The sequence below is a fragment of the Pipistrellus kuhlii genome, unplaced genomic scaffold (genome assembly GCF_014108245.1).
Source record: "Pipistrellus kuhlii isolate mPipKuh1 unplaced genomic scaffold, mPipKuh1.p scaffold_m20_p_5, whole genome shotgun sequence".
NCBI classification, from domain to species: domain Eukaryota; kingdom Metazoa; phylum Chordata; class Mammalia; order Chiroptera; family Vespertilionidae; genus Pipistrellus; species Pipistrellus kuhlii.
The window spans coordinates 10,314,022-10,339,955 of record NW_023425551.1 but is presented as its reverse complement, the minus strand read 5'-3'; the positions used below and the strand labels follow the sequence as shown (position 1 = coordinate 10,339,955).

The 25,934-nt window shown below is 40.4% G+C and overlaps 1 long non-coding RNA gene across 1 annotated transcript; it reads right to left on the bottom strand.

Moving 5' to 3' along the window:
- Positions 1-6,321: 6,321 nt before the first annotated feature.
- LOC123651333 lies at positions 6,322-25,741 on the bottom strand. Its single transcript, XR_006739972.1, has 4 exons — positions 25,228-25,741; positions 19,804-19,807; positions 16,848-16,858; positions 6,322-6,352 (listed from the first exon to the last, which is right to left on the bottom strand). It is a non-coding gene; the product is annotated as an uncharacterized LOC123651333 (long non-coding RNA).
- Positions 25,742-25,934: the final 193 nt, after the last annotated feature.

Sequence of the window (25,934 nt, the reverse complement as noted above, 5' to 3'; positions counted from 1 at the left end):
TTTGGACTCAGAAACCTCTAAAGCTACAGCAGCTCTACCTTCAGACCCCGAAACTATGGTAACCAAGCACCACGGTGAAGACAGCTGCCTGTACCACTGTCTGTTTTCTAGGTCTTTACAGCCGAGACTTGAATCACTGCTGTCCAATCAGCCAGTACCACGGTCTGCAGTGAGCTCATGGCCCTTTATGGATACAACTGGCATCATTAGTTTCTAGATAAATGGGCACATGGGGCAACATTGTAGAGAGAAGGGATTAGCTTTGTGCTGTGCTGTTTTGCTATCATTGTTGTGTGACAAACTGTGGTCGCACTCTCTATTTTATTATTTTAATTGAATTCCCAGGAGGCAGAGAAAAATGAGAAGATGTAATGTCCTGAACATAAAAACAGATGCTCTTATTTTTTTTTTCTTTCAATATGACATTTATATTGTTCTCATAAAGGAGTATCCCAGAGATCATCTGTCTCATGGACTATAAATAAAATAAAGAGTAGGCTTCAGGATCCAGTATGTGTGTATATGTAGGGGGATTGTGATAAAAAGCAAGAACTATTCAATCAATACCATTGAAATGTAGAAGCAGCTTTATCATTTGGATGTTCTACATTTTTAAATGTGTCATTAAGTAAGCTGATGTGCATGTAACTTCTTCATTCACAGCACCTGAAATATTTAAAGAATAGAATGTAGTCGTTTAAAGAACAAATTCAGGAGTCAGACTACCTCATATGTGTGACCTTGGGCAGGCTGCTGCTTATCTCCAACATGCCTCAGTTTCATCATCTCTAAAATGGGGGCAATGATAGTTTATATTCCTTTAGACACTTATGCAAAGTAAAAGAGATTAAATATATAATTCATAAGACCTAGAATTTAGTGTTTCATAAATATTACATAGCTAATATCAATATAATTATCATAATCATTGTTTCCCTATTATTTTTTTAATATATTTCATTGATTTTTTACAGAGAGGAAAGGAGAGGGACAGAAAGTTAGAAACATCAATGAGAGAGAGAGAAACATCGACCAGCTGCCTCCTGCACACTCCCCCCTGGGTATGTGCCCATAACCAAGGTACATACCCTTGACCAGAATTGAACCTGGCACCCTTGAGTCCACAGGCAGATGCTTTATTCACTGAGCCAAACCAGTTAGGGCTGTTTCCCTATTATTGAACTATTTGATATAAAATTGGATTTCAAAAATATAAAGTTAAATAAATAAATAAAACTAGAGAAAATAAAATGGGCACCCAATTATTTCAGTAATTAGGAAATAGAATTGTTGCCTTTGTAACAAGAAAGGGTCTTAGAGACCACTCAATGCAAACGTCACATTTGTTGTACAGCTGCAGACACCAGACCCAATGGGAGCACTCACTAACTTAAGGTCCTGGTGCTGGTCTGGGGTATGGAGGCGGGTGGGGAGAGGTCACTGAATCACCGATTCACATTCCTAGTCCATTTCTTCCCCGTTACACTATGATTCTTATACTATAGGTGAACTCTGTTAAACACAGCTTTCAGGAAATATAACAACCTGTAAAATTAAGAAATCTAGTAAACAAGGTCATCCTATTATTGGGTCTGTTCATGTGTACATGCCTGAGTGGGAGTGTGCACGAGTGTGTACATTATGCTATTTAATAGGTGAGTATGACAAAATAACTTCTTATCTTGATAATAGTGCATTATATGTTTCCAAGTTTTCAATAGATGCATTTCAGAGGCTAAGAGCATCAGCTTTGAAATCAGATCGACCAATATTCGAGTCTCATATCCTGACTGCATTTTAATGATTGTGACTGTTTTCTCGTTTATAATCATGGAAATAATAACAACTTCCTCATGGCTTTGCTGTGAGGGTAAAAATGAGATAACATAGATGTAGTCCTTAAACTACCTGGCAATAAAACAATAAATATTACCTACAATCATTATTGATGCAGGGGGCTTCTGAACACAGATCTGTTACTAAATGATCTTAGCGATTTTCCAATATTTCCATGCACAGAGTGTTTCATTACTAGCTTTTCCACATGACGGGGGCCAAATTAAGAATACTTGTAAAGTCTAAGGGATTTTGTAGATACTGGAATTTCTAGTAATCTGTTCACTCCTGAACTTCTCCACACCCTTAGTGTCTACGTCAATAGCAGAGTGCCTTCCTTGGCTGCATGGAGAATCACCCTGAGAACTTTTAATTTCAAGTCCTCCTGCCAGTTACACCGAAATCTCTGAGATGGGACCCTGGCATCAGGAGTTTGTAAAGCCCCTTGAGTTTCCAATGTGCAGTCAAGGATGAGAACTGTTGTTTGATATTAAGTCTGATTACAGGTTCTTTGAACGGCAAGACCAATGTGCTCAGAAAAATGAAAAGAAAAGCTCTTTTTCATTTACTGCCCCAAATGAGAAAAGGCAGCCCTCAAAGCCACACAGGGGTTGTCCCAGTGACGGGATCATAATAGGCTGGAACTGCAGGTGGTTTATATATGGCAAGCGAGAGAAAACAATTCCTTACTGTAACTTTTGTGGAAGATGAAGGTTGATTACTTCTCATATGTTAAAAATTAAATTGATTGGCTGTTTGACTAGTTCAATGGTCATCAAACTCATTAGTCAGCTGAGCCAAATATCTACAGTACAATGATTGAAATTTCTGTTGAGAGCCAAATTTTTTAAACTTAAACTTCTTCTAACGCCACCTCTGCAAAATAGGCTCGCCAGGCTGAGGTATTTTGTGGAAGAGCAAAGGTGCCAAAGAGCCGCATGTGGCTTGTGAGCCACAGTTTGCTGACCATGAGGCTAGTTTATTTTATTAAACAGATTTGTTCTTTATTTAGTACATCATGAAAACCTTTTTAAAAATACGGTAATGCTGCTCTCAGAACTAAGGGTGGAATATGAAATAAAAAGCTTACAAGGCAAATATGAATCTTGAGTAGGACATAATAGCCAGAATTTCAAGATGGCCCTAGGATTCCCAGCCCCTGGCATTCGTGTCTCCCAATTATTCAATCAAACAAGAATCTAAGTACTGCTTGAAGGGACTTTAGAGCTGTAATGAAGATGTCAAGTCAAGTCAACAGTGAGATCAAAAGATTATCAGATGGGTCTGATCTAATTATCTGAGCCCTCCAGAAACAGAGCATTCTCTTTGGCAAATGGCAGAGGAAGAAGTCAAAGATCCGAAGCACAAAAGGATTGGGCTGGTTTGCCATCACTTTCTAGAAGATGAAGGCAACCACCCAGTAAGGCAGGCAGGTGACTTTTAGGAGCTCAGAGCAGCCGCTGGCTGACAGCCAGCGTGGAAATGAAACCTCAGTCCTACAGATGAACCAAACTGAATTTTGCTAATGGTTACAAACGAGTTTGGAATGAGATTTCTCTCCAGGGTCTTCAGATGAAACCTCTATCTTGTTGACATATTAGCTTCAGCCTCGTGCTATCCTTGGCAATAATCCAGCCATGCCACGCCAGACTTCTGACCTACAGAACCATGAACTAATAAATGGGTGCTGAATTTAAGCCACTGGGCTTAGTAATTCCTTACACAGCAATAGAAACTAATACAAGGAGTTTTTCAACACATTGACAAGTATTCTGTTTTTTTTGTTGTTGTTTTTTCTTAACTTCCTTATCTTTCCTCTGTGCACCTGGCTCAGAGAGTCATTGTTTTTGTCATATTAATTGAAAGAACAAATTTTATTTATTAGAAAATTTATTTTACAGATGTCAGGGGTGACTCCTAAAAAAGCAACAGGACTTCAATACACATATCTCCTTGGTCTCCACCAAGTCAGCTTCCAAATTTGGAAATATGGTGACTCAGAGTCATTAAAACATACCCAAGGTAACACAGTAAACAATGGAACTTGGACTTAAATATCAAGCTAAATTTAAATCCAGCTCTGTCCCTAAATCATTGTTTGACCTTGGGTAGATTTATTCTTCTGGATCTGTAACAGGGATTCTCAGCTGCACATTAGAATCACCTGGGAATCTAAAAAAAAAAAAAAAAAAAAAAAAAAAAGTTCTGCCCAGGGGCGTGGCTCAGTGGTTGAGGGTGGACCTATGAAGCAGGAGGTCATGGTTTGATTCCCATGCTGGGTTGCAGGCTCGATCCTCAGTGTGGGTCATGCAGAAGGCAGCAAATCAATGACTCTTTCTCATTGATGTTTCTATCTCTCTCCCTCTCCCTTTTCCTCTGAAATCAATAAAAATATATATTAAAAAAATAAGTCTGATAGCCAAATAAAACCCAAACATCTGTAATCAGAATATCTGGGTGTGCACCCAGACATTAGTAATTTTTTTAATTCCCAGGTGATTCCAATGCACAACCAGGTTAGGAACCTTCAGTCTGTAAAAGAAAACTCAGGCTAGATGATAAAAAAAAAAAAAAAAATCTCTTATAGTTGTAACAGCCTATGAGTTTATGTTTAATAAATGGAAATAGAAAGAAACAAACAACATTTTAATATGCCGAGGAGAAAGGGGTCAATTAGGGCTACAAATTACTACAGCTGCTTCTGCTCCTAGAGGTAGAGCAACTGTAGAAAAATAGACAATAACATCCCCCTGATGGCGAATTGAAGGACATTGCAATGCTAAGATGTGATAGTAGCTGTTCATTGTTCCAAACCTCGCACAAATTTGACTATTACATAAAGAGCCTTGTGGGAAATCAAGAAAAAAAATTCTTGTTTTTCTTAGCTTAGTAGGCACAAGGCAGAGAGCAGAAAACAGCTCTGTGAAAGGAAATGCTATTAAAAATTAAGATTTTTGCAAGAAACATAAAATTAGGCTAAAAAGTTTCCATCAAAAATCAAGCTCTTTTGGATTGTTGGAAATCTTGCGAGGTCGTTGGCATCTCCTCTGAACATGGGCCACGGGATCTAGATCTCATGTCACTCTTGGTTTCCTAATCTGTAAAATGGATTCAATAATGGGACCCACTTCCTGGGGTTTTCTGAAGAGAAAATGATTAAATAGTTAGAAATTACTAAAAATAATAATTGGCACATGGTGTTATATAAGTGTTTATTAATTTTTTTAATGAAATAAACAGGCACAAAAGCTCCCTTCTGAGTTTTCTTCCCATTTCTTGGCAGACTAAAGCCGTGAAAAGGAAAAACACTGAGCTCAAATTCACCTCACTTTTTCCTTCTCTTGGGCATTGATCTAGCTAAATAATGTATAGGTGTGTGTAATTAAGTGTATGGATTGTGAGCTCTGAGTCCCCTTGCTACATATTTCAACATAGAAGCCTGGTGCTCAAGATCGGTGCACTGGTGGTAGTGGATGGGAAAGGGGGGAGTCCCTCAGCTCAGCCTATGCCCTCTTTTATTATATAGGATTATTAAAGTTCTCTGCTCTTTCCATCGTGTTGTCTTGTAGAGTTGCCTTTAACTCTATCTTTAGAGTTGGAAAACTGCTGTAGACACAACATCAAGACATATAGTTCTGTGTGATATATCCCTAGTCTAGATGTTTTTAGTCTGTTTAAGGCTGAGATGTTTTAGTGTGTGTAATAAACACTCCTTCTTGCACAGCCTGGCTTTTTCTAGTGTAGGGCAGATTAAGCTGTTAACTGGACAGTTTAAACTGGCCACACGTTTCTGGACCTATAGGCATTCAGTTAAGCGGAGTTAGTGGTACCCTGAGATCATCTGCCCCAAGCCGAAGGAGCCTATACATTTGTCAGCCGTGGCACACAGTAGTGATGGGGAGAGGGGATCAGGGAGGAGGCTGTCCAATTAATACATTTTCATGTCTATTACCCTGTTTCCCCGAAAATAAGACAGTGTCTTATATTAATTTTTTCTCCCAAAGTTGCGCTAGGTCTTATTTTCAGAGGATGTCTTATTTTCGGGGAAACATGGTAGTAACTCTCTAGGCCTGTGGTTGGCAAATTGTGGCTCGTGAGCCACATGCAGCTCTTTGGGCCCTTGAGTGTGGCTCTTCCACAAAATACCACGGCCTGGGAGAGTCTATTTTGAAGAAGTGGCGTTAGAAGTTTAAGTTTAAAAAATTTGGCGCTCATGCCGAAACCGGTTTGGCTCAGCGGATGGAGCGTCGGCTTGGGGACTGAAGGGTCCCGGGTTCGATTCCGGTCAAGGGCATGTACCTTGGTTGCGGGCATGTCCCCAGTGGGGGGTGTGCAGGAGGCAGCTGATCGATGACTCTCCCTCATCGATGTTTCTGGCTCTCTATCTCTCTCCCTTCCTCTCTGTACAAAATCAATAAAATATATTTAAAAAAAAAAAAATTTGGCCCTCAAAATAAATTTCAATCATTGTACTGCTGATATTTGGCTCTGTTGACAATGAGTTTGCCGACCACTGCTCTCAGCTACTACATTGCATTTAGAAAATGACTACAGATATTCATTGCCAAAGACAACATTATTAATGATCTTTTGGGTCAGAAAACCAATCCCAGGAAGAAAGTTTAATTGTGTCACTTTTGACACAGTCATATCCTTTCATGTACATGATGAAATCAAGTAAAAGCCCAGCTATTTCCAAGAGCTCCGGGAGGCATCTTGCCTTGTAGTCACTAGGAATATAATACTGTAAAGAATAAAATCACTGTAGTTTGTTTTAGGGACAAAGCCTGTGAATCTGCAGGGTATACTTCAATCTCCATACAAAGATTACATTTTAAATTGTACCATTTAATGATTTTCCAGAGATTCTTGAATTTTTGCTGTTTGGCCTGCTTGGTCTCTCTCTCACCTTTTTCTATCCCAATTTCTCCCACTCTCACCCAGGTCATCTGCATTGACTGTCACAATAAACTTAATAGAGCTCCTTCTATTCAGTGCACGTGAGGCTGCTGTTTCCAGGTGCGTTCCCTTCTCCTGACCTCTTAGTGCCCCCTACTGGACTCCCTTGGGAATGCCACCTGCCCTCAGATGAGCTTCCTGCATTCACTCACAAATAAAACATAATGCTATGATCCCAAAAATGGTTTCCTCCTTTCCCTTGGTTCACAGATTGATCCAGCCTATAAAAATTTTTCTGGAGAAGCTTTTTTCTTTCTCGGTGTAACGGACTGAATGTTTGTGTCCCCCCAAATTCAAATGTTGAAGGCTACTTCCTAATGCAATGGTGTTTGCAAGTGGAGCCTTTGGAAAGTGGGATGGAGTCCTTGGGAATGGACACTTGTAAGAAAAGACAGGAAAAGACGATTCCGCTCTTGGTCATGTGAGCACACAGCGAGAAGGTGGCTCTCTGCACATCAAGACATGGGTCCTCCCCACACCACAGCTCTGCGAGCTTGGACTTCCAGAACCATGAGAGATAAATGTTGGTTGTTGAAGCCACCCAGTCTGTGGTAATTCTGTGGTATCAGCCTGAATTAAGGCACTGGTTAACTTAAATGGGCATCAAGGGGTTGAAAGCAAGTTTCTGGATGTTAAAGTCATTCTTGTTTATCTTGCAGTGCTCAAACAGGCATGCCTGAATTATGCCTGGGGCACTGTAATGGCAATAACAGGAATTGTAACCCTGCCAGGGAACTCCATGGTGACCGGTGGGGGTGAGAGACTGCTCTGTGTCTCCTCTAACCCAAGGAGTGTGATGCCCCTGCCTGCCCCTTCTACCTGAGACCCCGGAGTAATCTCTTCGAAGCTGATAGCCTTTATCTTACCCCATCCACTTTTTGGTTGCTATCACATTTGCTCTTTTGATTTATCCCTCTTGTTTCTTAACCCCCAACTGAGTTCATGGTGGGTTCTCTTTAGTGTATTAAATAGCTTCTCAGAGAACCTGGTATCATTTATTTTTCCATATGTTCATGCTGCAGGTTGATTAAATTCCTAAAGATCCTCACCATCATTTATTAAAACTTGTCATAGAAACATCAAAGAGTTGTAAGACAGCACTTTACTAATAACAGGTGGTGTGTCTTGCTCTGTGCTAAATTTGTCTGTGGATTAAACATGTATGGATAGAAGGCCTACTCCATCCTAGACGCTGCAGAGAACTCAAGAGAGCATGTAGCACTGGGTTCTCAAGAATGTGTAACTCCAGGGAACGGAAGAAAGAAACTAGTATTTATTGAGCGTCTAACACATTATCCTCACAATGAACCTCCAAAATAGTTATTATTAATCTCATTTTACAAATAAAAAAAAAAATCTCAGGCGGTCAAAAAGATTAGAAAACCTTCTCCTCAACAGACTTCTCATGCCCTTCCAAGGAACTAACTGCCTTCCAGGTATAACTGGTGCAGCCATTCAACCCTCTAACACCATACATTAGCTTTGCTCATACACCTTTAAATAGAAATAACTCTGTCATTTTCTGTGAGTCATGTCATTAACCATTTGATATTAAAGCAAATACACAATAATTAGATGTGTTTGGTTTCCTAAGATGATCTCACTCATCTAAGGAAAATGGTGAACACCTTAGACTGATGAACAAGAACAGACCCAGAGATAAGGAGCCATGGGTCAGACTGTTGAACCTAAGATATTCTTTAGAATATCTATTTTTCTGAAAGTATTTTATTTTTAATTATCCAGATCCGAAAGATGACGTTCCACGAGAAGGTTCTAAGGCGGAAAAGTGATGATGCTGAAAGAAGTCACTGTCAACAAGAGCATCCTCACTGCACCATGAAATACTGCACGGCATCAGCCACAAACTCGGAGCTCACTTCCCTTATGTGTAGCACTGTAGTATTTTATTATTATCAAGGAGAAATATAACCTTTCCTTTAGCCATCTTCAAATCTTCTGAGGGAGGACTGCATTAAATATATAAACAGAGGAGGAATAAACTTTAGCATTGTAATACATTATGAACATATTGGAGGCATAAAATCTATAATAAATGGATAGAAGCAGTACATTTTATATTTAAAGAGTGCCTGGTAATACTTCATTCTGGCTGCACAATTTATAGATTTGGGAGTTGTTTTCCTTATCCTTCACTCAAAGGGACCATCGATTTTCATGTTTTTTTAAAAAATTGGATGATGAGTTTATCAGCGCCTGTTCTGTCTTCTTTAAAAGTTGAATGATGAATGAATCATATGTCCTTATTACCAATTTTCCTTTTTCCAAGGCAGAAAATGAGAGAAATAAGCTGATCTGTAAATCTAGAGTCCTCTGATTTAGAAACTGTCATTATCCCTTGATAGTTTCTCCCATGAACCATGGACCCTGATAAGCACAGTATGAGAAAAGGGGGGAAAGAAATATTCTTGCACATATTTATTAAGCATTTGGGTGGATATGGCACTTTACTGATAGCTGGTCATCTAATAAAGTAAATATAGTGCTGCCTCTTAGGAACTTAACATTCAAAATTAAATATATCAAGCTTTTCTTCTATGGTAAACCCATAGGCAGCTACATTTACATTTGTGTAAGACTGGAAGGGAGAAGCCACATGGATAGTTCTGAATGGTGGATCTTACAAAAAATTTTCTCATTGAACCTGCTTTTGCCTTTGTTATATGTGATCCTGTCTGTTACTCTAATAATTAACAGACAGGATCACTTATAATTAATAATTAAGTCACAACACTTCTATCAAAATAATAAAACAATTTTGGAAAGACCTAACTCATCAAGCGGAGAAAGTAACTACCACTTCAAGCAGATCCAACCTCAACTTCTCCCTAAATCCTACTTCAAGCTGATGTATGCAGTCACTTTGCTGACAGGTAAAAAGCAAACAGCTTCCCTTCCGGTCAAAGCTTTCACGCAAGCAAGGGAAACTAATACTGTGGCCTCAAATTACTTATTTGCTATGGTGCAGCAATAGGATCGATAGAGGAGTAAAGCAAAGAAAAAGGGTAGTCATGATTAGAGTAGTTGCATATTCTTAAAAAAAAGCTGAGTGCCAAAGTTTTAACACAGTTTACCTCAAGACAATAAGAAGACTGTCAGTCTCGTTTTTAAAAATAAATTTCTTATCTGAAAGGCCTGGGCAGAGAGGAAAAACACAAAGAGAAAACCCATAGGACAAAAATAAGGTTTCATAAGAGTGATGATAATCCAACCTGACGCAGACCTGATATAATCCCTTGAATGTGTAGCTAACAGTGTTTGCTTTGATCCAGGCACGGCATCCCGAGGGCTGAAATTTACTACTGGGAAGCAGTGGTTCTCAGCGTGTAGTCCCCAAACCAGCAACCTCAGCATGACCTGAAACCTGTTAGAAACGCAAATTCTCAGGCTGCACTCCAACTAGAAATTCGGGGGATAGAGCCCAGCACCCTCTTTTTTTTATTTTTTTTTAATATATTTTATTGATATTTTTTACAGAGAGGAAAAGAGAGAGCGATAGAGAGTTAGAAACATCGATGAGAGAGAATCATCGGTCAGCGGGGGATGTGCCCACAACCAAGGTACATGCCCTTGACCAGAATCAAACCCAGGAACTTTCAGTCTGCAGGCCGACGCTCTATCCGCTGAGCCAAACCGGTTTCGGCAGCACCCTCTTTATTAAAAGCCTTCCCAGAGTTCTGATGCTAGCAGAACTTTAAGAACCACTGGTTGGAAGCAGAGGTCCACAAACTTCTGCAAAAGCCAGAGATTTGATGCGTTAGGTTTCCAAGTCCTGTTAGAACTCCTCCAAAAGCTGCCAGAGGCAATATGTAAACTATTGGGCATGACGGTTATAAAATTCCAATCAAATTTTGTTCCAGAAACTTGTAGCCCGGCCGGATTTAGCCGAGGGCCCTTGCTGAGCCCTGCATGGGAAACTGGTGGGAGGAGGGAGCAGCAGGCCGCTCACTGCTTCTCCTTTCTCTTCTTTACCCTTTTGCTGGTCCTGACACCTGGTGATGAGTCCAGATGGCGTCAAATTACCTTCCACTTGAGACCTGGACTGTGCGTGCACATCCCTGCTTCCACTGGAGAACTGTGTGCGGGAAGTGCTCGAGCCATTTGGTAGTGAATGTTAAGGCCCAGGAAGGAAAGCAGTGGAAAGGGATGAAAACAAAGCCACCAGTTAATCAGTAAAACCCGGGGCTAAGAGAGAAAGAGTGGTTGGTGGTCTGTGTTGTGTCACTTGTGTTTCACTTGCCATGTTTTAATGCTAAGACAGGTGGAGTCAGCATGGTACAGCGGCCTCTATTCTCTTTCCTGATTCCACAAAAGAAATGAGTGATCAATCATGGCACCCACTCCCCCTGAGCCTGGGCATGGCCTCGGATTCCTTTTGTGCATAGCCCTTCAGGAGGCTTCTATTAATAGGCAGGCACTGAGCTTCACATAAAATCTACTGTGCTTCCTTGGCAAAGCTATTGACACTGGGTAAGTTTTATCCTATCTAATAGAAGAGAAACATGCAAATTGACTGTACATTCACTACACCCACCAGCCACGCCCACCAGCCAATCAGGGGAAGAGTATGCAAATTAATCCAACCAAGATGGCAGTTAATTTGCATATCCAGGCACTGAGCGAAGACTGAAGACAGCGTAAAAGGAAGCCAAGCGCTGCAGAAGGGAGCAAAACTGCGGAGAAGCAAGGGCAAGGGAGAAGGGAGGGAAGCAGACCACCACAGGAAGCCCTATTGCAGGAATCTTCCTGCAACATGCCTCTAGTTAATATGTAAATATGGAGCTTAATGACACTGTCCTTTTATTTAGTTTGTATCTTCCATAGTAGAACCCCGATAGAATAGAATGTGGAACAATTTAGTTCTCCTAAGATGGAGCCAAACATGGGGAGAAATTATTCAAGGCAGTGGGAGGTACCTTTATGTTCTAAGTGTATATTTCCTGTGGGAACCCTTAACACGACCCGCGTGATTAGGGCCCACTCAGGGTCCGGTTTCTGGAGGAGGCCCCACACTAAAATGAAGAGAGACTAGAAAAGAGTTAATTTGGGACAAATGTGGGGCCAGGCAGGAGTCAACCTCTAGGGAAGACTCTCTAGGCTCTGGCCTTGCTATCCCTTTTATTGAGGCTGCTATGGGATGTACCCATTACCCTTAAGCAGCTTTGGGATACACTCAGGACCCGTAAGCGGGTTTGGGAAACACCCAGTACCCTTAGGCAGGTAATAAGCAGATTATCATATCAGTAAGGATTTACATGATTACAAGGTGGGGAAGTTGCCTCAGTTACTATTGTCTCAATTAGATAGGGTGTGGTTGGCTCTGACCTTTCAGAGCTTCAAGGTTGACCAGCCTCTATCTATTAATTAGTGAGACAATGATTGGTTTCTGGCAATTTCCAATCCGGATCTTTTTTTCTGAGCTCCAAACTCATCTATCTAATTGCCTACTCAATATTTTCACTACTTGCATGTTCAAGAGACACATCTCAAGAATTAAAAACCCCCAGGGATTTCTTCTTCCTGTCCAGATGAAATAACAGGGGGTTGGATTTAACCAGCAGCAGCAGCCCAACATTATACAACTAGCAAGCCAGGCAAAATCCATAAACAAGTCTTCAGACATTGGACAGGTATTATGTATAATGCGTTTGCTGTCTTGTCTCTCTCTACTAGTACATTCGTTCCATGAGGGAAGGAATAGTGTATTTTGTTTTTACTGATAAAGTTCCGGCGTCGAGCAATGGCAGGCATGTAATAGACCTCAGTATATGTTTGTTGAATGAATGGAGGAGGATGTGCTTGGCTAAGTCCCACAGCTGTAGTACATGCCATCTGTCACCAGAGGGCAACACAAGAGCATTAAGTTTTTAATGATGGAACCCAGAGACGCTGACACCCAGATGCACACAAAGGAGAAGAGGAGTTTTCAAACCCAGGTCAAACCTAGTTAAATAAATCTAGTGGATTTTTCAAACCCAGTAGAGCCCGAATAACAAGAGAAATCAGGAATAATTGAATCAACCAGTGCTTTGCTCTGAGTGATTCTGAACGTCTCTTCACTCTCTGGGCCTTGGTTTGCTCATTTTAAGTTAAGGGCCAGCCCTGGATTTTGCTTTAATACTCTAATTACTTCTGGCCCCTTTATTCCATGATTCTAATTCAAATAGGGGCCCTTCTCACCTACCTCATCTTTAATTTCATATTCAGGCTAGAAGGTAAGGCAATGCATTTCCTCCTAAAGCTGTATTTGAGCTCCCAGGATTCAGCTAACTACCCATAAGTTCAATAGAAAGACCCTTTCGTGTGAAGTTAGAGACTATATCCATGAGTGACTTATTGATTTCCACATCTTTTTTTTCTTTCTTTCTTATTGATTTCCACATCTTTTTTTTTCTTTTTTTTTTTCTTTCTTTAATGAGGCAGAGTAATACTTCTGGAAAGGAGGAAAAGTTAATTCCACTCAGGGGACCCCAGGACTCTAAGAAATGTCAATTAAATGCTATCATTTCTTTCCTTGTTATTACTTTGGGGAGGAAACAAATGTACAGCAGTTTGAGACATCTCTGATATTGCCTCCCAGAAAGAGAGACCATTTAAATGTATTCATCTGGGGAAATGACTAAATTTTCTTTCTGCCTGATGGAAGAGTTTAATTGTTCCTGAGAGAAGCAGCATTTCTAAGAGCAATCAGGGGAGGGCGGTAAAGAGTTGCACAGAGGTAGCCAATGAAGTATCCCTACAATAAAGAATTATTTTCTAAGCTAATTTTCTTTTGTTTCACTGTCTACAAATACAATTATTCACCATTTTGTTGTCTTGAAAAAAATTAAAGTGTCCTCAAAGGGTCTATGGAGATTACATTGTCATTGAGTTAGGATAGGGCCTCAGAATGAAAAAAAAAATTCCTTGGGTTACATGCTGCCATTGATGATAGCCTACTGCCTTATGCAAGATAATTCTTTTTTTTTCATGATTAAATATTTAAGTAACTATAATGAAAGACTTCCTTTTTTAAGGGAGTAGATGTGTTCATTTCTATTTTAGACACCTCAGTCCCTGGAAGCCTGAGAGGCGGGTAACAAGCCTCAGCTCTGGTGTTCTCAAATCACCCTGCATGTCCCTTCTTATTCTTCTGGCCCTGCCTCTCCTTCCTGGCTGTATACGGTGTCTTGGCACTTGCCTCTCGCTCCTGATGTCAAACATGCGCTTTTCCCCAGCGGGCATTTCCGGGGATGTCCCATCAGCCACCCCCCTCCCTGGTCTGCAGGATGCCCAGACAGAGAGGCTGGGGTGTGGACGCCTCTGCCTCCAGCGGCCCCGGGGTCTCCTCTCCTTTCCTGGGCTCGGGAGGCTCTGCGGCCTGTGAAGGCTGCCTCTTTGGTGGCCTCCGTGGCAGCAGCGTGTGCTCAGAGGTGGTTTCGCTGTAAGCTGATTGCCGCTCCCCGTGTGAAGACATGACCAGTTCGCAGGCAGCCAGTCACGGCGCCCCCGGCCCGTTACATCAGCATCGCACCACGGGGAGCCCGCAGGCAGCGCAGACTGGCTCTCCTTGTTGCCTTTTTTTCCTTTTTCTTTTGTCTTTTGTCTTTCAAGGAAAGAGAAGGAAGCCTGGGAAAACAGCAAGAGATGCCTTTCCTTGAGAATTGCTGAATGCTACTCATTATAACATTAAAAAAAAAAATTTCTAAAATAGGAGGGGGAAGTAAAGAGAGACAGGAAGTTTAGGCAAAATCAATTTACAGTGTAGTGAAGATAGAGCACAAAAACCACGAATCATTAAGTAATGACAGTTTTGATGAGTACTACAAAGGAAATTACTAGATATTATAAGAATGTAATCAGGATCTTAGATTGGATGGATGCCTTGACTCCTTCTAGAAACCCCGATCTTCTATTCTGTCAGATAATTAGACAATCAGCTGTGTTTATGTAATGGCCTTCAAGTAAATGGCATATAAATGGCATGAATATATATATATATATATATATATATATATATATATATATTTTTTTTTTTTTTTTTTTTTTTTTTTTCCATCCAAATCCCCATGCTGCTGTTTGTGTGGGGGGCAGAACCCCACTGCGGAATAAGGATTGGTCCCGAGGGATTCAAAGTAGCGGCTTGATGTTAATGATCTAGCTTTGCTATTTATAGTAATCTAGCAATATATTGAAAGCAAAGAACTCGAAAGCACCTGAGTTATAAAAGGGTTTGTTATGTGGCATTAAAGGAATCCACTTTCTCAACATTGTAACATGAAATGTCCCTTTATTTTATCTCTGGGGGATTTTTCGATGAGAAGATTTTTAATGAGAAGAACGCCTTTCTTTGTAAAGTGGGAAAAGGTGGTTATGAAGGGGCAGCAGGAGAAAAACTGGCTCAATTATTTTATCGTAGGTGCTTCCCTCTATTGGTAAATTTTGGAAAGAGTACACCTGGAAAATCCTTGTAAACATTGTCTGGGCCATGTAACTATACTGTCTTCAAGGAGAAAAAAATCAAACCATTTCTTTTTTTTTTTTTTAATATATTTTATTGATTTTTCACAGAGAAGGGAGGGAGAAGGATAGAGTTAGAAACATCAATGAGAGAGAAACATTGACCAGCTGCCTCCTGCACACCTCCTACAAGGGATGTGCCTGCAACCAAGGTACATGCCCTTGGCCGGAATCGAATCTGGACCCTTCAGTCCGCAAGCCAACGCTCTATCCACTGAGCCAAACCGGTTAGGGCTAAAACCATTTTTTTTGTTTTTTGGGCCAATTTCTTATTATAAATCATAAAGGTCTTTTCATGATCACGCCCATACCAAAGAGTTTCTTCATTGGCTTCATAAGCCAGATTTCCAAACCTCTCCTCCAAATATGAGAGTGCAAACCACTATTTAATTATATAACCAAGATCTTCAAAGAGGAATACAATCAAAGGGAAACATGTTTGCAGAACTTTAATAATGAAAGAGACACCGTGGAGCTGATTATGTCTGCCTTGGAAACCTGCCTTGGAAAGCAGGTAGGACAAAAATCCCTGCTGCCAGATTACTGTTGTTCTCTCAGTGATGATGACTTAATAACAGCAAGAATAAATGACAGTAAAATCCTTGTCAATGATATTATAAAAACATTCTTTACAATGCTGCTATAGAAGTTCTTTTATTATAATCTACCAGATCTTAATCAGTAAAAACTTTACAATTTTTGGGAATATAAATGAGTGGTTTTTATTGATTTTGCATGACATTAGGTCATCACAACTACACACACAAAAGAAAGCTTTATGTTTTCCTCCTGAAACTTCAAAGGAAAGCATGAGAGCAGTCATGTGGCTTACAGTCACATAGCTTCCAGCGACCCAGTGTGAACTAATATATGAAAGAAAGGAAAGTTTTCTTCAGGACCATCTAAATAGAATGATGAGAATGCCTTCAAGAGATGTTAAAAATGGAAAAAAGCCATGCTCAAACAAGATTATTCATTTTAAAAACTCAGGGGGGGAAAAAAAAGAAAGAGGAGAGAGAGAGAGAGAGAGAGAGGGAGGGAGGGAGGAAGGGAGGGAGGGAGGGAGGGAGAGAGAGAGAGAGAGAGAGAGAGAGAGAGAGAGAGAGAGAGAGAGAGAGAGAGAGAGAGAAAGAAAGAAAGAAAGAAAGAAAGAAAGAAAGAAAGAAAGAAAGAAAGAAAGAAAGAAAGAAAGACCTGAAAATGGCTGTGGGAAATTAAGAATGATTCATGCAGATCTTGAACTTGGCCTTTGGGGAGAACAAATATATTCTACCCTGTGCTTACAGCATCCAATCCCCATCGCCTCCCTAAGAGCCTGTAATGAAAGCGGATTACCTCACACATGCCACTCCAAAGAATGATCCATCTACTTGCCATTGCTTACTGAGGCACAAGGGTTTCCATGGTCCAGGCCGCCGCCCATCACAAGCAATGCCAAGCACGCAGCGAGGGAATGGAGATCACAGGAAGGCGGGTGTGTGTGTGTGTGTGTGTGTGTGTGTGTGTGTGTGTGCGCGCGCGCGCTATGGGACAGCCAAGGCTCCTTGTTGTAGAGCCACAAAACTGCCTGCCCAAGTGGTGAGAGTAGCAAGACAGCGAGGAAGCTCTTCATATGCTACCTAAAACAATTAAGAAGTAGTTTATGACAGTTAAGTAAAAAAGCCATTTTAAAGAATAAGAAGAGTGTAAATAAAACATTGCCCAAACCACATCCTGTAGAAATACAGCCACTGTGCTTTTAATTACTTTCACTTTTGTTTTTTGGGTTTTTGGCTTAGAAATTATTTGAACTAATTTTTCACATTTTACGCTAACGTTTTATTTTATATGTACATATTTTATATGTACATATTTGTATCTGTGTGGATACATATGTGTGCAAATGCTAGGTTTTTTTTTTTCCTGAACTACATAACAGTTAGTTGCAAATAACCTGCCCTTTACCCCTAAATATTTCAGCATGTATTCCAAGAACAAAGACATTGCTTTACCACACATGGTTATTAAATTCTGGAGGCTTCATATGAATGCAATATTCAACAATATACAGTTTATTTTCAATATTCATCAATTATTTTTTTTTTAAATGCCCTTTGTGGAAATTTTTGTCCCAATCCAGGAATTGGCATTGCATTTACTTGTCAGGCCTCTTTGGACTCCTTTAATCTAAATTAATTCCTAACTCCTCCTTTTTCTTCAATGATATTAACCTTTTCAAAAATTATTTACCATTCGTTTTATAAAATGCCCCCCAATGAGCCTGATATTTCCGTAAATGTATGTTTATTTTACACATTTTAGGAAAGAGGAGTATATCATTAGTGCATCACAACAGGAAGCTCAACTGTTTGTGATTTTAACTGTAAAAACTTTGTTAAGGTGGCATTTGCCAGGTTTCTCAACTATAGTGTTACTGTTTTAATTTTTGTTGTTAATGTTTAACCTCTAGGAAAATACTTTGAGATAATGTAATGTTCTGTTCCTCATCAAATTGATGCTGTTGTAATAACCTGGTTAGTTGTTACAGAATTTACTAGGTGATCAAGAACACACAGAAATACTTGAGATACAAGAAAAACTCATTTATTTTCAGATGTTTCGCATGTACTAGTCCAGTGACTCAGGGGAGACTGTTTCTCTCCAAATCCTGAGCAAACCAATATGGAGGGAGCTCTCCCTTTATACCCTTTGGTTTCTTTGTCCCCCAAATATGGATCAGACTTCCAGACCTTTCTTGGGCTTTGCAAAAAGCCCCATGTGTTGGGATGGGGACTGTGAGACCACACCTAAAGGCCTGGCCTGGCACCAGTGCTGATAACCTTCTCTGGGGATTGTACATTGCTCATGGCTTATGGCCTCTCTAAAATCGGAGTACTCAGGTAAACAGGTCTTACAAGACCAGATAATGGAGGAAGGGGCAGTGACTAGACTACAGACTAACAGGAATGTGCATTAGGTTACTGGCACAGATTCAGACTGCTAACCTCTCCCCCCCCCAAAAAAAAAAAAAATGTCTTATTTTCCCCATCAATTATTTAACAGCAAAGGAGGAAAGGAAAGACCAGATAGACACATGCCCAGGAAGGGCTGAGTGAGGTGGAAAAATTGTTGCCTGTGAATCACACTCAGAAACAGGTCATTGGCAGGATGGACGTGGCCACTGCTAACTGGGGAAATCTAAACATATAAACTTGCAGACAAAGGAGCCACTCCCTCATGGCTCCAGGTTGCCTCACTGCTGATACTCCTGATGAAGGGGCAGGCTCCTCTGCGGTCACATGGCTCCTGGTCACGTGGGGCTCCCCACCTGGATAACAGACTTGAATTTGGCCTGAATGCTGAAGCACAGCCAGCTGCACCCTGGAACAGAACTCTGGACACTGGCCCTATTTCTGGCCTTGCTGAACTCCCAGCGGCACCCTTTCCGGGACTGGCTTAAGGGACAGGTGACTTTGGAACCGGAGAAATGTAACTCCACACCAATGAAATCTCCCGCATCCCAGCCTCCTGTGCGAGGCTTAGAAAATTCCTTTTCTGAAGGTATTGCAAGAGCCTTTCTCCCACTGGTGTCTGGGAAGTCTGACCCACTCATTCCTCCAGCATCAAAATGTTCACCCAAGTTTTAGCATCCATTGATGATAATTGCTTAAAATAATTAGTATGGGATGTTTGAAAAATCATTTCTGTATCTTTTGAAAAGGCTGTATTGCCGGTATTAGAAACTAAAAATTTGTTTTGAGTTTTGTCATGAAATGGAATTTTTGAACTGGAACCTGGATCCTTTGTCTGCCTGAGTCAAAGAATGAATCCATGGACAGAGGGTAGTATAGCAAAGGTGGAGATTTATTGCAAAACAAGTAGAGACTCCCACATGGGGGAGTAGGGGGAAAGAGTCCCACAGAATGGACTCCCTCATGGGGAGGGGGAAGGGTCCCTCTGACTTTCTGTGTCCATGGTTTATAAAGGCTGCAGTTCCTGTGTCTGTCCTGATGTCACCTCTGATTGGTCAATATTCCCTTTCGAATTGGTTACTATTAGTGACTCCTGAGGCCCTCCTCCATCATGGTCCTTCCATCCCTCCTTTATTTTGTAAACATAGACCTTTTTGGCTACTTCTAGCTCCTTGTCTTATGGAAATATACCTGTTGCTGCTCCTTTCTTCTCATGGAAAAGTACCGTATTTTTCGGACCATAAGACGCACTTTTTTCCCCCCTACACATATACTTTTAAAAAAAAGTTTTTTTACTTGCCTGGCTCTGTATGGTCTCTGTGTGCTTGCCCGGCTCTAAAATGGTTCTAAATGCTGCTGTTTACTTTACAGGGTTGATTACATGTGTTTATGACTGTGATGTTGGGTTTTAATGCACATAAAATATTTTAGGACACTATTTGTTTCAGAATCTTTTTTTCTTCATTTCCCTTCTCTAAAAACTGGTGCGTCTTATGGTCCGGTGCGTCTTATGGTCCGAAAAATACGGTAACTGCACCTGGCTTCCTTGACTTATGGAAATGTACCTTTTCCCCATCTATAGCCCTGTGTTTTATGTGTTTTTCTTCCCATGAACCCCAATTTTAAATATTCCCTAAATTTGCCTATGTTCCCCTGAAATTCCTGTTTCAGTCATTTCTCGTGTTTATGTTCTTAGATGTAGGGAGAGATAGATACCTGTGCAATTTGATCAAGCCTGAAATTTAACTGATTTCTTAAAACATATAGAAATATCTCTCTCTTACTGGCATTCTTCCTCTCATGAGACTATTAATGTGTGCATAAGGGCATGTGCATGCAGCAGTTAGTATGTATTAGTAGTCCTGTGCATAAATCCATGTGCCAGTAGCTCTCTGAGGGGCCTGGCCATTCCGTGCACGCTGCCCAGAGGCTCTCCGAGGCCCAGAGACCTATCTGCAGCCTGGCATGGAATGCTTGCCTTGTCGAGATGACGCAAGCACCTCCCCCCACCCCAACCCCAGCCGCTCCATGCCCACTACCCAGAGGCCCTGGTCAGGGGTGGAACGCTTGCCTCATTGCCGTGGTGACAAAGCAAGCATTCCACCAGGCTTCTCAAGCTGCCCACTCTCAGCGGTGGGCTCCTCAGGACTGGGGGACGCCAGTGAGGCTGAGGATGAGGTGCCGCCATCTTGTGGCTATGGTGCCACCATCTTTGTGACAGAGTGATGGTTAATTTGCATAGGTAATCCTTTGCATTAGATAGGACTGCTTCTAAGAAATTTCTGCAGCCTAATATTATGTAGGATATATTGATGTGTTTTTCACAATACAAGTCTCTTTTTTTCCCCACACAATGGTAGGATTTTTAACTTTGTAATCAAAAGGATTGGTGGATGGATGTTCAAGGAATGGTTCCTCTTTTAATATCAGGTGCTCTGAGGGCCCAGAACCAGTGCTGAAACAGGAAAACCGTTCTATAAACTGACGTAATCAGGTAATGTAGACACGAAGCTTGTATCTTGCATAAAATAATGCCCAACAGACCATGTTAAACGGAAAATTGTCTGAACTCCATTGAATATATAATGAGATCTTAAAAACAAAAGCTTTCTAGCCCTAGCCAGTTTGGCTCAGTGAATAGAGCATCATCTTGTGTACTAAAGGGTCCAGGGTTTGACTCTGGTCAAGGGCTTGGTACCCGGTTGCAGGCTCGATCTTCAGCTGTGGTCAGGGCACCTACAGGAGGCAACCAAACCAATCGATGTGTCTCTTTCACATTGATGTTTCTCTCTATCTGTCTGTCCCCCTCCCTTCCATTCTCTCTAAAAATCAATGGGAAAATATCCTTGGGTGAGAATTAACAAAAAATAAAAATAAATGAAAGCTTTCTAGCAGCATATTGAAAGTAATAATGCATTTAATATGTAAAAATCAAAATTGGAAAAAAAAAGTCTCTTATATTTGAAAAGTTACATTTTACTTATTCTAAATTAATAGAAAAGAGGATACATTCTTTCTTGCGTAATTCTTAAATTATGTCTTGGCCAGGAAAAAATACCTGGAAGTTTCAATGTGACAGAAGCAGGTCAACACAACATCACATAGAGGGAGAGAGGCAGCTGTGTTTGCTAAATAAACACAACGTTTTTAAATACTAACAGGCAGTCTTGGAAAAAGTTAACTCAATTGTGAAACACCTAACAAAAATGGTGTTGTAGAAGAGTTCATCTGTGGCCCTGTGAACCTCATGAATTAAACATGGATGTGGAAAGTGCTGAGAGCTGCAAGCGTGACCAATATAATGGAAATAGCACTGAGCCTGAAGTCAGAGGCGAGGGATTGAGTTACAGCTTCTTTCCTTAATTAGGCGTAACCCTTAAGCAGGCTACTTAATCTTTCTCAGCCAACTCTGCCCACAGACATGTATTTGATAGATAAATGTACGGACCCACTTTCCTTTCCTGTAAAATAATTATTGAACATATGAGTAACTTAAACACATGGTGGCTTCTAAACAGAGGATCGCCTATTTAATCTCCGATGGTTTATTATTCTCAACTGAAGATGAATAGCTTTTTAAATATACTCTTATCAAAAAGATCATGTTTTGCTTCTACAGCATAAAGATTCCAAATGAAAGATTTTAGTTTTCTCTGGTTTAGCAAATATATTCATTAAAATATAATAAAAAATAAATAAAATAAATAAAATATAATGAATAGATTTTTTTTAACATTTACTGACATTTTTAATTATCAAAGGATTTTAATATACATCAGTTCTAAACTTATTGCTACTAACCTTTTGCAAAGGATTGTAAGAAACCACATATATTTTAGCTAAACTGGGTTCCAACTAGATTTTTAAGAGAAAAGGTGATGATTAATGAATTTCCAGGAGAACAGAAACTACCTCAGGCTGCTGCGATTATCTTTGACACCACAGGGCAGTAATTTGAGGGATTAACAGGAAACATGACAAATGAGTTGTTGAAAAGGTGTCTTCATTGGGACCCCTTTGCCTGCCTGACCCCAACTCCAGCATTAAGACATGCTTGGATTAGCAAGTCTGTACCCAGACCTCTCACCACTGAGAAGGTGTCAGCAAACAGGTAGTAAATCCTGCAAAAGCTTTTCAGTAATTGGGTTCCAAACTGCCTCTAGCTGTTGGCATAGCCAATAAGCTTAAAGCTAACTTAATGTCAGGTATACCTCTGTTCAGTGTGCTTCCAAAACTGATTAGCTAAGGGATGTACATGGATGTATTCTTAATTATCTTGCAAACATGGAAATGGAAAAAATAATACAAGCCATTGGTGGGTATGCTTTATTATTCTCAACTGAAGATGAATAGATTTCCTTAACAAGGCAATACATTTTTATATAACTGCAAAAAGAGCTCTGAAGAGCTAATTATCTAACCAGCTTGCATTGGCCACCCTGAAAAATATTGTTCATTAAATGACTTTTCCCCCCACAACTTTTTCTGATGTTAACTATGAAAGCAAGGTCTCATAGATTTTATTTAGCAAGCAGGTCCAGAAACAGTCACATTACCTCTACTGTTAGCTCAATGAAGTCCCATCTTTCTTCTTTTTGGCATAAAGCTCACTGCATAGAAGAATCACACAAGGCAGATGTGACAATATTCTTTTTATTTCTCTTGACTTGGAGTTGACTATTTTTTTTAATTTAATTTTTCAGTTATTTATATTGAATATTATTTTGTATTCATTTCAGGTGTACAACACAGTGGCTAAATAATCATACACTTTACAAAGTGTCACCCCTATATTTCCAGTACTTACCTAGCATCATACACAGTTATTACAATATTATTGATTATACTAGAGGCCCGGTGCACAAAATTCATGTGGGGAGGAGGGTGTTCCCCTTAGCCCAGTCTGCACCCTTTCCAATTCGAGACCCTTTGGGGGATGTCTGCTAGTTTAGGCCCAATCCCGGGGACATTCTTTTTACAATCCGGGATTGCTGGCTCCTAACTGTTCACCTGCCTGACTGCCTGATCGCCCCTAACTGCCCCCCCCCCCACCAGACTGGTTACCCCTTACTGCCCCCCTCTGCTGTCCTGGTTGCCACACACAGCCTGCCGTTTGAGTGTTACTGTTACTGTGATGGTGTCCCGGACAATTTGCATATCCCTCTATTAGTATAGATTCTCTATGCTGTAATTTACATCCCTGTGACTGTTTGTAAGTACCAACCAATGCTTCTTAATCCCTTCACCTTCTCCCAACCCCTCTCCTCTCTGGCAAATCAGTCTGTTCTCTCTATGTGCCTGCTTCATTTTGTTTATTTGTTTACATTCCACATAACAGTGAAATCATAGTATTTGTCTTTCTCTGACTGACTCATTCAGATGTGACAATATTCAAGAGGCAGGAGTCAGCTCATCTGTTAAGAGTCTAGAGCACATGTGTCAAACACAAGGCCCGCGGGCCAAATCCGTCCCGCCAGGCCTTGCAATGTGGCCCGCACTGCGCTGTCATCACTGCACTCCGCTGCGTTTCCATCACAATGACAGTTTATGACTGTTCAGTAAACCATTCGGCCCGCGATTTAGGCTGGATTTTAGATTTTGGCCCCTTCTCTGATTGAGTTCGACACCCCTAGTAGAGTAACAGAATTTTCTCAGGAGTATGGACCCAGATCAAACGGTGTCCTTGGGCTACTGAATTTACGCAGACCTCCCACCCCATCATTCCAAATGGGAGACGGCTGTTCAATTTAGCCAACCCCTTCATAATATGTGAGAATATTAGTATTAGAAAAGGATTCATTTGAATAGCTATTTCCTAGTATATATTCGTAGGTATGTTTTGCCCCTAAATCTCTCTACCCACCTAAACCAGTGATTCTTCTTGAGGACTCTTTCCCATTTCCCTCACCTTTACTCCCATTCCTTCCTATAAACGTGTGGCTAAATGTTGAAACAAAACTGGTTTGAAAGTATCAATTTAAATAATCTAAACAAGGTGTATTTTATAAATTTGCCAAAGCACTATCAATACGCAGAAGCAAATCAAGACAAGTTTTACTGTGGACATAACTTTTTTCTTTAAAATAATTGAACATAACCTGAAATAAACCACAATTAAATAATAGTAACAGCTCTGATGATAGAATTGAAACATTCCTTTGACTGCTGATAATGTACCTAGATGTTACTCAAACTTTGAGACCATTTATTTCCACTTAAAGGTAAAAGTAAACTGAACACGAAAAGGTAGGATTAAAAAGTTTTTATTGTAGAATCATGTGGGAAGGACCCTAAATATTCACTCCCCAAGTCCCCCAAAGATGCAGAAATTTCCCCCACAATCATCCTGCAAACCCATGTGTTCACCTCCGGTGCTAGGACTCATTGTCTGAGTCAGCTCCCGCCATCTTTGACTTTCAGCAATTTTAGTGATAAGGCACGAGACTGATTTCTGAAAACATTTGCCCGTTAGGTATAAAAATATATAAATACTTGATGTAGTCATTTGACAATACTAACCCTAAATATAATTGCAGGTAGGATGATTTTTAAATGCTATGATTTTATATAAAAATAAATCATTGCTTTGTTTCAGTATTTTCATGTCTAAAACATACTAATTTATTTTTAAACCTAAAAATTTTTTAAAAGTTCACCTAACAAATATTAGTATTTCTTAGATATAATATTTTAATTTTATAATATTAAACCTCTTGGCCCTCTCGAAATTAAGATTAATTTGGTTTCATTATAATGCGATCTTCTACCTACAAGTCATTTTTTACGTGAAGTCAAACCACTCACCAGGACAATGAGTTTCACTCTCCTTATTGATTGACCTAAGGCAGTGGTCGGCAAACTGTGGCTCGAGAGCCACATGTGGCTCACGAGCCACAGTTTGCAGCTCTGTTGACTGATGAGTTTGCAGCTCTGTTGACAGATGAGTTTGCCAACCACTGACCTGTAAGTATTCTCCACCAAACCAATGTACTGGGGATATTGGAGTGTACAATCATCTCTTCCCCTAAATTTCTCAGCCTCAGCCTCTTCTCTTCCACTTTAATCCTCCCACTGAGCCTGGAAACAAGCAACAGCTTGAAAGAAGCTGTTGAGAAGCCAACAACCATGGGAGAACCCTAAAAACAACCCCATGAAATGAAAGCTCATTTTTATCCTCTCTCTGAACACTGTAACAAAGAAAATGCCACTGCTGCATTTCCATCCATTTCTTTCATCCTTTCAGTTCATTTCCTCAGTTATTTACCAAGTGTCAGACACTGGACTGGGCCCCAGACCTTGTGCTTGTACTGTAGTTACAGTAAGTATAACTTGTGACATTCTCTCATTAAAAGTTAGAAGTACTGCCCTAGCCAGTTTGGCCCAGTGGATAGAGTGTCAGCCTGTGGACCAAAGGGTCCCGGGTTCAATTCTGGTCAAGGGCACATCCAGGAGGCAACCAAGCGAGGTGTTTCTGTCACATTGATGTTTCTCTCTGTCTTTCCCTCTCTCTTCCATTCCCCCTAAAAAATCAATGGAAAAAATATCAGGTGAGGATTAAAAAATTAAATTAAATTAAATTAAATTAAATTAAGAAGTTAGCGGTACTGAAAAGCACTCCCTTTCATCACAGAGTGGAGACAGCTAGATACCACATGTCCGGTGATGTTT